General features: G+C 37.9%; 1 non-coding gene across 1 annotated transcript; it reads left to right on the top strand.

The window, feature by feature from the left end:
* Window positions 1-210: 210 nt before the first annotated feature.
* On the top strand, window positions 211-317 carry LOC141722737 (small nucleolar RNA R71). Its single transcript, XR_012575741.1, has one exon. It is a non-coding gene; the product is annotated as a small nucleolar RNA R71 (small nucleolar RNA).
* The last annotated feature ends 13964 nt before the right edge of the window (window positions 318-14281 follow it).

The following is a 14281-nucleotide window of genomic DNA, read 5'->3' as shown; positions in this document are numbered from 1 at the left end:
GTTGCGTCCAACTCCAGAATTCTGGCTACTTTTCCCTGAGTCAGTCTTTGGGAAGGATTCTGGTATTCATTAGCAGCCATCAGTTCAATGAATATATAGGCTTCATCATAGCTCTTAGCCCACAAGGCTACTTCTGATGTTGCATCGAGCATGGGTCTAGAAGTAGCACCCAATATATTGTAGAAATAGTTTATAATCATCCAATTAGGCATGCCATGGTGTGGGCACTTCCTTAGCATCTCCTTATATCGATCCCAAGCCTCACACAGAGATTCTCCAGTTTGCTGAGCAAACTGAGTAAGAGCATTCCTGATTGCAGCAGTCTTCGCCATAGGGAAGAATTTAGTGAGAAACTTTTGAGCATGATATTCCCAAGTGGTGATAGACCCTGCTAGTAGAGAATGTAACCAGCACTTAGCTTTATCCCTCAGAGAGAATGGGAAGAGTCGCAGCTTGATAGCATCTTCAGTCACATCATTGAACTTGAAAGTGTGGCAGATGTCGATGAAATCCCTCATGTGCATGTTGGGGTCTTTAGTAGGAGAACCCCCAAACTGAACTGAGTTCTGTATCATCTGAATCGTGCTTGACTTGATCTCAAAAGTGTTAGCCCTGATGGCTGGCCTGATGATGCTTGACTGAATGTCATTGATCTTAGGCTGAGAATAATCCATCAAAGCCTTAGGATTTTCTGCTTGATCTCCCATCACTACTAAAACTGGTTCCTCGACTTTCTCTTCTTCTTCTACCTTCTTTTCTTCTTCAAAGACTTCCCTTCGAACCACCACAACTTCTTTCTCGTCTTTATCCAGAGTTCTCTTATGAGATCGCGAATGCGTATGCATACACCCTCGCTAGAGTACCTGAAAGAAGATAAGGTAACAGATAAGTAACAATGTCCGAGTCAATGAACTTTAACGACCACTGATGGAAAACACATAAACTAAAAATTAATACCAAGTCCCCGACAACGGCGCCAAAAACTTGTTAGTCGCTAAACACGCGCTAAAATTACACGCAAGTATACGCGTTCGCAAGTAGTATAAGATATAAATCAGATTCATTCCCACAGACACTGGTTTAGGTTAACTTTATAATTTATGCACTTAAGCAATAATGTATGGTTATTATTCAATGCTAAGATGAATAACAATTTGAGGTTGTTTATAACTAAGAATTAAACTAACAATTAATACTAAGAGAATAAGAATAATTGAATTAATATATATATCAAACATGGGATTCTAACTTCATTAAATTCTTCATTCAATAGCCTTTTCGTTCTTAACCTTAGCATGTAATGGTGATGACACTAATCAAATAACACGAGACTGATAAACGCCAACTTTTGTTGCACGAATACCATACTACCAGACATTCACAAAAGAGATAGAAGCTGAATAGATTGAGACCCTGTATGTCTATAAAATTTGACAACATAACAGTTTAAGCACAAGTTATCTACCTTGATTACATAGGGCAAGTAAGATGATTAAAATTACCTACGAATCATGCATAACAAATACATGAACCTATGCTAGTATGGCAAGTTCTAAACCCTTAAATTCATTTTTGCTTCATTAAAGATTAACACACTATCTTATAAGTTTATGATGCTCATAAGACGAATAAGCACAACCAATACTAGGTTATCATACAATCACCACACATTAAGGTATCGAATCAAATCAATGAAAGAAATCCATAAATAAATCCGCTAGAACCCCACGATAAAGATTAGCCCATAATCGGACTCATCATCAACGTGGGTTTCGATGAAAGCATGGTATAATAAACGTAGTCTTTATACTGAATAAATAAAACCAAGTACGAAACAAGAGTAAGGGTTCAACAAAACAAGAAACGAGCATCCAAGATTACAACTCAAAATAAAGATTCACAAGAATAAACTAGATCATTTTCGCCTTTCTTGAGTTGTGCTATAGGTCTCTTGTCGTCTTTTCCTTAGCTCTGATATGTCTCTGGCTTGATATCCCTAAAAAACGATCTTAAAATTGTTTATATAGCATCCCCATGCAATATAGAAGTCTTTCTCTCAAAATCCAAGTAGGAACAGGATTCTGCTATCCCGATACGGCGCGGCCGCGCACTTGATCAGTGGGCGCGCTGGGTTTTTGATGTTTGGGCGTGGCTGTGCGCTTTGACAGCGCGGGCGCGCTGGCTCACTGTTCAAAACTTTGACTTCTTCTTTTTCCTTGCCGATTGAGCTGGTTTTCCAAGAGCTTTTTTTCCAACACCTTCCTGACACCAAATTAGCACCAAAATAATGCTAATTCATCTGATCACCTGGAGAATGCCTGAAAATGAAAAAACACTAGAAAATACATTAAAACACCAATAACTTGAGTACAAATACACCAATTCAAAGCTTTACGGAGCATAATAAAGTTCCATAAATGCCACTCAACAAAGAGGTTCAGTTATGCTTGTCATTTCCTTGCTTCTGTGTGATACTTTCTTTGATTTCCCTTTTTACATGCTTCACAGAGTCCTTCTTGACAGAATTCCATATGTGGTAGTCCTCTCAACAATTCTCTCTTAACCAGAGAGTTCATTGTCTTGAAGTTTAAGTGTGAGAGCTTCTTGTGCCATAACCAAATTTGTTCTGATGAAGCTTTGATGTAGAAATATCTCATTACACCATCATAAGTAGACTTCAAGTCAGTACAAACAAATTACCTTTCCTTACTCCCTGTAAAGCAAGCTTCTCATCTTTCCTGTGAGTGATCAAACATCTTTCTGGCCTAAAATCAACATTGTATCCTTTGTCACAAAACTGACTAACTCTTAGAAGATTATGCTTCAATCCTTTCACAAGAGAGATGTTTTCAATGATGACATTCCCAATTTCCAAATTCCCATATTCTTTCGTAAATCTTTTGCTGTTATCTCCAAATGTAACTATAGATCCAGCTTTCTCAACCTCACCTGTGAGCAGGGACTTTTCTCCTATCATGTGTCTAGAAAAACCACTGTCCAGAATCCTCATGATCTTTTCTTTTCTTACCTTACCCTGCAAACACAGATTGATTAAGAAGACTTTGGTACCCAAGCTTTCTTGGGTCCTGAAGGTTTAGGAGTAGAAACATAATCAACATGAAACCTTGACAGACTTAGCTTTCACTTTGATTGACTCTTTCTCAGTGCTAGTCTCAACAGAGTTGTCAGACTTAGATATATGAGCTACTACTGTCTTAGCCTGTGTGTGCTCATTACTCATGCTTGTCTTAGTGTCAATGCAAGTGCTAGCAGTTTTATGAAAAGCTTTGAAATATTCAGACATGGTAACAAATGCACATGGCATACATCTAACTACGCCACAGGGCTCATGAAAACTAGGCATATTAGGCATGGCAGGAACACTAGAAGTTGCAACAGATTCTACTTTAGCTTTTGTGCATGTGTGTGTAAGGTGTGCAACAGAATTATAATTTCTACATAAATTTCTAGATGCAGATGTGGAAGATGCAAAATTGGATTTCTTATTTACACCTACCTTGCCATTCCTATTTTTCGTAGCCTTAACATTAGCACTCTCGCCAGTCTTAGAGTTAACTATTGGGTCTGGTTTCTTAAGTGTGTCAGGTTTATTTCTATCCACCTTATTACCTAGGTCAGCTATGGATTGAACTAGATGGAGCCTTAGGAGTCTGAGGGGATTCCTCTACCTTCTCCTTCTCTCTATCTTCAGCAATCAATTCCTCATTGATTAGCAAACTTACTTGTTAGTCCCAAACAATGCAACAAGAATTACAGAAGGGGGGTTGAATGTAATTCTGGATTTTTTTTTCTTATTTTAAGAATGTTCTTACTTGATATATAACTGTGTTTGATTTTACAAGAAGTGCGCAATGAAAGTAAAATAGAAATAAAAACACAAACAAATAAAACACAAGGCTTTAAAACTTTCTGGTGGATTTGAACTTATCCACCAGATATATATATATATATATATATATATATATATATGAGAACTATGTGATGCTTGAATAGCACACAGCTGCTTACAAGTTGAATAACAAAAACAACTGAGAAATTCTTTATAGATTTTTATTTCTCTAGTTTTTCTTTCTAACTTGGATACTTTTCAACTTGCTACACTTGGTTTATATATTACCAAGTTACATGATAGTGAGACAAGACAATAAGACAAACTGAATCTAGTCTAACTTCATGCTGCAACATTACTTTATCTAGCATCTTTGAATATCTTCATAATTGCATGGAAATGGTAATGCTTCTTTATTCTCTAAGTCCTGCAATTAGGCTGCCACATTCCATTTGCAAACACACGACACATGTGACTGTATTGTCACTGTCAACTGCTCTTTTGAATTTATGATCATCCGTCGGGACTATGTTGGTCATCCGTCGGGAGCCTAGTTGTTTATCTGTCGGGAGCCTTTGTTGATCATCCATCGGGAGTCTTTCTGTCACTTGACTCTATTTCACTTATACAGAATTACAAGACATCTTATATTTATAATTAGCCAACCTATTCTACATATCAATCTAGTAGTCAATATGACTCAAAGAATCCTACAACATCTACTCAACTAAAACATTGTTATTTGCAGAAATGTGCTACAATACTTATTGTTACATAAGCTACACTCTCGATGGATGTTCAGAAGTCATCTGTCGAGACTATAAAGATCATCCGTTGGGACTATTATAGAACATCCGTCGAGAGCTACAAAAACACTAAGTTAATTTACTAAGGTGTTTTGTTCAACTTATCATCAAGTTCACAACATATTCCTTACAATCTCCCCCAATTTATGTCTACTGGAATTGTAGCCATAAGTTCAGAGAAACTTGATGATAACAAAACACCCTAAATATACAGATTGAATTATGGTAGATAAAACTAGTAAGTGCTACAGTTTATTTGAAAATTATAAAAGTAAAGTGTACAAAGAGTTCTCACAATCATTATCAAGGTGATCCTCTAGTCTGGGCAGATGTTTTCTATTTCCTTGATTGTCTTAATTTCTTACCAAGCTTCCAGTTGTTTTCTTCTATTTGATTTTGGAGTTGTCTGTGAAATTCAAATTCTTCAACATTTAATAGATCCATCTTTCCTTGCATTTCCAATAGAGTCTCGTTGCTTGAGATGCTCAATTGGTCATCCAGTCTGAAGAATCTCCTAACACCTTTATCATCCATGAATTCCATCAGCCAGTAAGGCCTCAAGTGCACTATATTTATTGTGAAGGGAATTGATAGAGTCCCTGAGAGTGCATTTGAGGCTTTTCTGCTCATTAGTTCTTCTAACTTCTTTAGAACCAATTTCTTGGCAGTCACATTGAATCCAAAATTTTTCTTGAAAGATGAGAAGATCTTTATCAAAACAGTACAACTTTCTTGAAGAATCCTGTGAAGGGGCCATATGATCTCTTTCCCACCCTTGTATTTGAACACCAGTCTTTCAGGGAGATTTATGTGAGCATTAATTCCCCTCACTTCTTCTAATTCATCCATGTAGAGATTTATATCTGAAAATTCCTTGATATCACAGATATATAGAAGATCTCCCTTGTTGACAGTTGGTTGAGTTTTGGTTAAGGTTTTGGTTTTGAGTTTCACAGGCTTGACCTTCTTGATTGCTCTTGTCTTTTTCTTCTTTAACTTGTCGAATATTGGTAAATTAAGTTCAGGAAGAGGCAATCTTTCCCAGTCTATTGGCTCATCCTTGGGAACTATAGGCTCACCATGAAAATCCTTTATAAGATCCACCTTAAATTCCTCATGCACCACTGAGGGCTTGGATGTTTGAGTTGTAGATGTAGACTGGTTGGGAATGTAATCTTCCATCTTATCATCATCGAAATCCAACATTCTTTTGGGAAGAATCTTGTATCTGAACTTCCTTTTCTGTTGAGGTTCCTTGTGCATTTTCTGATCCCGATCTTCAGCTACCACGGGTTGTTTCTCAGAAATCTCAGTTGCAGTTTTCACAGCTTGAAGCTTGGCTACTATAGCAGCTTGCTTTTTCTTCTGTTTGAGCTTCTTAGCATCTAAAGCAGCTTGCTTTTTCTTCTGTTTGGGCTTCTTAGCATCTAAAGCAGCTTGCTTCTTTTCTTGCTTAATTCTCTCTTTTTCTTCCTTCTTAGCTTCTGCAAACTGAGGGTGTCCAGCCACCACACAGATTTCTTTCCAAATCCTGTAGATCTTAGCAATTCTTCTCTTTAGCACTGAGTCAGTGGGATCTTTGAAGAATGTAATGGACCTTGACAACAGCTTCTTTTCATCTAGCATTGGAGTCTCAAACATAAGGTCCGGGGGATTCTTGTCAGATGACTTTGGATAATTTCTTTTGGGCTTCAAAACCAAGTTGGCTTTTGGAAACTTTATACATGAAGGTTGACCCTTTTCCAAATTACCCAGACTCATTTCATTTACAGAAATTTGTCTCAATTGAGAGAAATGAGAAAATACCTTGTCTTTTTTCAATTGGACCAAACTTCTTCTGGATTTCTTCATCAATATGCTTTCATTTATCATCCAGCTCTATCTCAATTAATTCTATATCAATCTTTCTCAGGTTGTCATTTGATTTCATCTTTGATGTTGCTAGATTGATGAGATCAATGCTATCCATAGTTGGTGGCTTAGTGAAAGCAATTGCTGGCACAATCACTATACTGACTTGAATGTTGAGCACTTTCTTCCCCTCATCTATTGACTCCCCTTGACTAACTAAGATAATTGAGTCTTTCTCCCCTTTTTGTTAGCATCAAGTTGAGTAGATATAGAGAGTTGTGCACCCACCAACTGTTGAAGTAAACTGGTTTGAGCTTCATGATTTACAAGTATCTTGGCCACTGACTTTTCCACATTTGACAGTCTAGAGTCCATGGCCTCAAACTTTCTGTTCAAGTCAGCTTCTTTCCTTAGCTTTCGATCTATTTCAGTCATAGTGGTTCCGGGAAGTCTAGCATCCAACCTTGCTACAAAATCTTGTTTGACTTCAGAAATTTCTTGCTTAATTGCAACCACACTTTGACTTTGTTGGAGAACCTTAATCTTGTGCAGTTGTAGAGATACCAGGTGTGCTTTGAGTAATCTTTTGGTGCTGGCACTTGTGGATGCTTGAATTGATGTTGGGTGTCATGAATAAGCTTGAATAAGGTGGATTGGAGATGTGAATAAGAACATTCTTTGGTTAGCATCCAGGAAGGAATATATGCATCTCCCCCTATGCTCATGCTATCATCCTCATCATCCTCACCATTATCCCCAAATGATTATTCAACCAATTTAAAGTCACTACTAGCTGCGGAAGGTATAGCAGTTATAACATCCTTGGCCCTTTGCATTGAAGTGGTAGTATGCACCAAGTATGCTGACAGAGGGTGAGTAAACACCTCAACTTCACAAGAAACAGAGTCTAAGATAACTTGATATTCTTCCTAAAATAGCTGTTTCTTGTCAGCCTCATTGACATCCATTAACTCACTTATAATGGGCTCTTCCCATACATCAATACCTGCATTTCTCTTATTTTCTTTATATTCTTGCATCAAGGGTTCCCCTGGGCTCACCACCCTCACACCCTCACCTTCATCTACTAAGGTGGAACTCCCCTCACTCACTTTTTCCAGGATGGAATAAATAACCTGCATAATTTCTCTCTTTTCCTCTCCTTTTTCCTGAGAGCAACTCAGCCTCTCACTCTGTTCACTCCCTTCCCTCAATCCAAGGAGTGATTGTACAACGACTAACTCATCTACACTTGTAAAAATTGTTGAAAATTTAGCTTGTTTAGAGAGTACCGAAGGATGAGGAACATCCATCGGGGTAGTAGTTAGGATAGCCAACGGATGACTGTTGTTAGGCACATATGTCGGGATACAATCACTAGCCGAAGGATGAATAATATCCATCGGAATAGAGGAAATGATAGAGTTTGGAGTGGAAACTATTGTGGACTCTGTGCAGATTGATGATAATTTAGGCACAGAAGTCTCAATAGTTTTTGAAAGAATTGGAAAGTGATCCAACAAATCATCTAAAAGATGATGCTCACTTGTACTGAATTTTGGCTTCTCCAACAAAGTTAAAGAAGGAAAATCAGGAAGTGATGTGTGAATCATGTCCACATCCAGAGAATTGGTGGGAAATTTTTGTGTGTTTGGTGCTTCAATTATTAAAGATTTTGGCTGTGACTCCACATTTATTGGAGCCGCATCAAACTGAATTTAAGAAGGTGCAGTGACTGAGTTTTTAGCTGCAGTTTCCACTATGTGTGATCCCTGTGCATCCCCAAGTTTTTTAGCTTTCTTTTTTTTTGTATAAGTTTGGGGTTAATCTGTGTCCCTAACCCTTTTGGCATGTGCCCCTGGTTGGGAGCTTGTTTCAATAGTGGCATCCTTTTGGGAGGATGAAACTAGAGATGTGTTAATTTCCTTATTAACCACCACAGTTTGTTGGAAAACTGTGGTGTGGCTAGGTTTGGGTACACTCACCTCACCATCCTTATTCTTAGGGTTTCTTTTATGTTTACCTTGTCCCTCACCAACCTTACCACCCTTCACACTCCCCTATTTGGTTTTGGTGGCTTTTGAAACTGGCATCTTTTGAGAGACACCAGAGTGTGGTTTCTTTGATTTGATTTTTGAAGTTTTGGATTTTGTGGCTTGGTTAGGCATCTGTTGGATCAATGACACAGATACCCTAGCCACAGTCAATGGCAAAGAAAATTGAGAGATGGAAGGAGTAGAGACAGAAGTATTTACCTCACTTACCCGAGGGCCCTTCATGATAGGCAAATAAACAAGGGGCACTTCCTTGTGGTGATCAGCCCTATTTAAATCTGCAATTACTCTTCTTTCTTGAACCCAACAATCCAGTTTGTTAGTTGGGTTCTCAATCACAAGATCCTCACAATATGGTTAGCAATAATCATAAAGAATCTAGCATAATAAACATGCCTAGACCTCTTTTTAATCTCCCCTAACTTGAAACCCAACTCAAACATGATAACATCACTAAAATTATAGTAATTATCAGTAAGCAACATGTAGAGCATGTTAAGTATAGCAGTTTTGATAGAATCAAAGTTAATTACTTTACCAGAAAACACCTTGGTAACTACATCACACAGAAAACTCCACTCTTTTCTAAGACATAGTCTTCAAATCTCACTTAATTTAGTGGTAGGAAGAGCATATCCAATAGAATTAAGCAAGTTAACTAAATCAGCATCTGTGTGTGGTTTAGTAACAGTATTTTCAGGAATTTTAAAGCATGCTTGGATAGTATCACTGTTAATGCGGAATTCCTTACCTTTAATGGAGAGAGTTATTGTTTTGTTAGTTGATTGATACACAGCAGTGGTCCACATCTCCTCCACAACTTCACAGTAGATTGTGGGTGATTCCAGCATGGCATAACTAAGCTTGCATCCCTTCACAAAATCCATCATTTTGTGATAATCCCCAGAGGATGGAATTTCTTTGTTCACAAGAGGCGCAAAATTGTTCTTCTCATATATGAATCCTAACTGAGACATGATCTTGACTACTTGTGCCATTGCTAATGCAAGGAAATTTGTAGAGAGAAATAGGGTTTTGCTTTGAGGAAGAAGAGTGCAGTTAATTACAATAGAGAAGGATAAAAGCTAAAATAAACTTGAAGTAAGGCTTTTATATATTCTCAGATAAAATGGGGTAAAAATTAAAGAAAAAATTAAAGACCCAATTATAATTGCCCAAAATAGTCGTTTAAAAGTAAAATAAACTTTCAAAATTCTGTCAATTATCCATCGTGATATACTTACAGACTGTAAGTATATCCGATAGATAATGTTCAGGACTTTAACTGCTAAGATGTAGATAATTAGACGGATGAGAATAAAGCAATTATCCGTCAGGTTTAAAATAATCCTGAAAAGTAATTGATTTTTACCAAGCTATTCTATTTCGACGGATGATCAGTTAATTCACCCTTGGAAGTTTTACTTTCAATTCTCAATTTTTCAAACTCAATGAATTGAGACTCTAGCACATTATTCCTCTCACTTAAAAATAAATTGTTTTCTTTAATTTTAGCATTTTCCTTAGTGAGAGATTTTAGAGTTACACGTAAGTGACACAATGTTAGGCGGAAAACACGCGCTAATAATTCACGCATGTATACGCGTTCGCAAGTAATATAGAATAATTTCTAGTTCGTTCACACAGAGACTCAGACTAATTATGTTTAATTAACACCTACTCACCAATGTATGATTACTTCTCAATGTCAAGACAATAACACGTAGACTTGATTAACTAATTATTAACTATAATTAACTACGAGAATTAAACACTTAATTGATACTTGAATTAACAATATTAAACACACATGAGATAAAAACTTCATTACTACTTCCTTCAATAGTTATTGTTATTACCCTTAGCATGTAACAGTTATGATATTAATCGAACAACATGAAACTGATAAAAGCCAACTTTCGTTGTACTAATACCATTCTACCAAACATCCACAATTAAGATAGAAGTTGAATAGGCATCAATTATGTTGAGACTCTATATGTCTACAGAATTTGACAACATAACGATTTAAGCACAAGTTATTTCTTATGATTACACGGGGTAAGTAAAACGGTTAGAGTTACCTACTAATCATGCATACACATACATGAACCTATGCTAGCATGGCAAGTTCTAAACCTCAAGATCCACTGTCGCTTCACAAGAGATTAACACCCTATCTTATATGTTCGCGACGCACATAAGACGAATAAGCACAACCAATACTAGATATCATACAATCATCACACACTAAGGTATTAAACAACTAACTAAATAATTCCATAGTAAATCCGTTACAACCCCATGATCACGATTAGCCCATGATTGAACTCATCGTCACCATGGGTTCATATGAAAATATCATAATAACACACAAGAATAACTAATAAAAATACTTATTAAAACCAGAGTACGTCACAAGAGTAATAAGGTTCAAAGTAAAGAAAACTAGCATCCACTGATACAACGAATAAAAGAATCACAAGAAACTATGCTTCCTCTTCTTCGTTGCGATGTGATAAAATGGTCTTCTTCCTTCTCTCCTTGCTCCTTGATTGATACCACGATTCTTCACACATAAAATGTCTCTGAAAACTACTTATATAGAAGCCCCACGAGTCTCAGCTATCTCAAAAGTCAGAAGTCCAACAGAAATAGAACTTTAAAAATTAGGATTTTATTTCACGACCCTGAGCGGCCGCCCAGCAATCCTGAGCAGGCGCCCAGCTTCCTGAGCGGGCGCCCAGCACCTCACTGGAAAAATAATTATTTTGCTCCTATTTTCTGCTGCGTTCTGCTCCTAACTTCCCACTTGCAATGCCAAGCACATACCTAGGCTTATTCCTGACGAAATCTCTCCACAAATGCAAGTAATACCCTGAAATACACAAATACTAGAAAAATGCATCAAATACACAAAGTACTTGATTTCAAGGCATCAATTCAAGCCATATAAGACGTTCTAAGTGGTATAAAATGCCACTTATCACACCCCCAAACTTAAATCGATGTTTGTCCTCAAGCATCATAGACTAAAAAAACAAAAAACTGCATGAATGCAATCTACATGAAATGCAGCGATCCCCCTCACAATGACTAAACCAACTCATCAAATGCAATTAGGCAAATAAAGATCAATCAAATCATGCAAACTAACATACAACCAAAAACGTGGTGTGTGCGGATGCTTAACAAATATTCTTCAAAACTAGATCAATTATCATAACTCGACTATCCTCAAGGCAATCACATGATTATACAAAGAATAAATTCTAGGCACAAAATGACTTATAACACTTCAAGATTACTGGAGCTTATTATAGAATCATGCTTTTTATTCAACACAACAAATGCTTATTTGACCGTGCAATGAGTGAGGTCCACAAAAGACTTATGCAATGACATCCATTTAGCGAGCGTTAGGTTAGCGGATCCCAGACTATAAAAGCCTTAGGTCACTAGGCACAAAGTCCCCTAAGAACTTAATAACTCGAATACCAAAGAGCCCACTCATGATCAATTATTCATTAACTCTTTATTTTTTTTTCTTTTCTTTTCTTTCTCTAGTTTTTTCTATTTTTTTCTTTTTTTTTTTCAAATTTCTGTGCAAGTTCGTTTCGCTCCATCTTACTCAACCCTAGACTACTCGCATAAAAATACGAGCTGGCTACTAGCTAATTGAAGCCTAGCCATAATTAGCAATGAATTCCAATTTTTACTCCAATTTTTTCCTTTTCATGCCTTTTATCATTAAAAACCTATTATAAATTCTAAGCATAATTAATAGATTAACCTCAAAAACCATCAAACCATGACAACAACCTAGCCCTTCAGCATACTCTAAGACTTAGTGAAATTACAAGTGTTTCTAGCATGCATGTCAACCTACAAGACCCAACATCACTCTAACGCTATCACTACACTCACATCAATGTCACAAATCAATCGGTAAAGCAACGCAAAAGGGATCATGGTAAATGCATGAGCTAAATGACATGATAAATAAAGCTATAAAATAAAATAAAAAAACTATATGGCAAAAATATGCAATTATATGAACTAAACCATCATGAATATGCAACTACATGACACACACACAAACATATTCTTTAACTACCACCCCCAAACTTAAAATCTTCATTGTCCCCAGTGAAGGTAGTAGAAAGGAACACTTGGTATACCTACTCGGAGAAATCATCATCATCACCCTCAGAGGGTGGAGTATCAGGAGGCGGATAAGCAGAGTCCTCACCAAAAACGGGCCACTGGATGTCAGCTCCAAGGCCTCTGAAATCAGTCCCAAGTGCAAGGGTGAGCTCATGAGCAAACCTACTCTACGACTCACACATCGCATCCATCCTCCTCGACAGCCTCCTATACTGGGCATCAGCCATCCCAGCACCCTCCTGAGCTCTAGAAGAGCCTGCCTTATCATGACCCGGCCTAGCCATGGTAGCACCAGCTACTGGACGTCCTCCTAGAAGATGATAACCCAACCCATGCTCCTCGGGCTCTCCACCCGTCCACTCTTGCATCATATTCAGAGTCGCTGAATCAATAGAAGCGGCGGGCATCTGCAACTACTCGTGAGAAGGCCAATAAACTCCCACTGCTCGGCATAGCTTCGTGACTGTAGATGCATAAGGGATGTTTCTCATTCCAATTCTCCTCCGTGGGCTTCCGCGGTCGCTGTTAAATCACACGACGAATCGTCGCGGCCTGATAATCAACTGTAAGCCCATGAACAACCGTAAACCCATTCTTTTCAGCCTTTGCGTTTACATAAAACTCGCGAACCACGCTCATCGGAACCGCCTCCGGCGACTCACAAAAAGAAATCCACCACTTTTCAGCAATCATCGGCAACAACTCACCATCCCTCCACGATGCTAAGAATCACCTCTCCTTCAAAATCGGCTTAGCCAAAAGCCTAGTATACTCCTCCTCAGCAGCCCTATCAAACAAACGAGGTCTCGCAGCAGTTCCCCTCGAAGAATCAACAGTAGGAACGGTGTTGCTGCTATCAATAGTTCGAGATCTCATGGGTGCCATTGAAAATGAGAAAAAGTATTTAAGAGTTGTGTTTTTGAATATGGGAGAGAGTTTTAAGGTTGAAAGTATATGGGAGAGTATATGGAGGAGTTTTATGTATATATAGGGTAGGAATTAGGGTTAAAAATTGATTAGGAGTGGATTATGTGGGAGATAAAATATGGGTTATAGGAAAAGAAATCGTGGGATTGTGGGTTGTATTTATTATTTAATTTTTCTGATTCTTTTGGATTTTTCGGAAGGCAAAAAAAAATTTCAGACAGTCGGGGGCTGAGCGGTCGCTCAGCAAAGTTGAGCGGGCGCCGAGCAAAGCTGCGCGGGCGCCCAAGGGCTCTCTGGAAAAAAAATTTATTGCCCAAATTTTTCTGATTTTTTTTATGGTTTTGGATAGGTTACTAACTTCTAAGGGTTCCTATAGTCACAATTCTTGGGTTGCCTCCCAAGAAGCGCTTCTTTTATGTCATTAGCTCGACGTAGAGTACCTTGCTCAAGTTGACAATAAAACGGCACTAACCACTTCCCGGTTTGCCGTGTCCCCATAGTAATGCTTCAAACGCTGACCATTAACCTTGAATGCTTGGCCCGGATTATTCTCAAAAATCTCCATCTCTCCATGTGGAAACACAGTTTTGACAATAAAAGGTCCGGACCACCTTGATTTCAACTTT

Source organism: Apium graveolens, chromosome 4 (genome assembly GCF_009905375.1).
Source record: "Apium graveolens cultivar Ventura chromosome 4, ASM990537v1, whole genome shotgun sequence".
NCBI classification, from domain to species: Eukaryota; Viridiplantae; Streptophyta; class Magnoliopsida; order Apiales; family Apiaceae; genus Apium; species Apium graveolens.
This window is presented reverse-complemented; position numbering and strand designations above follow the sequence as displayed.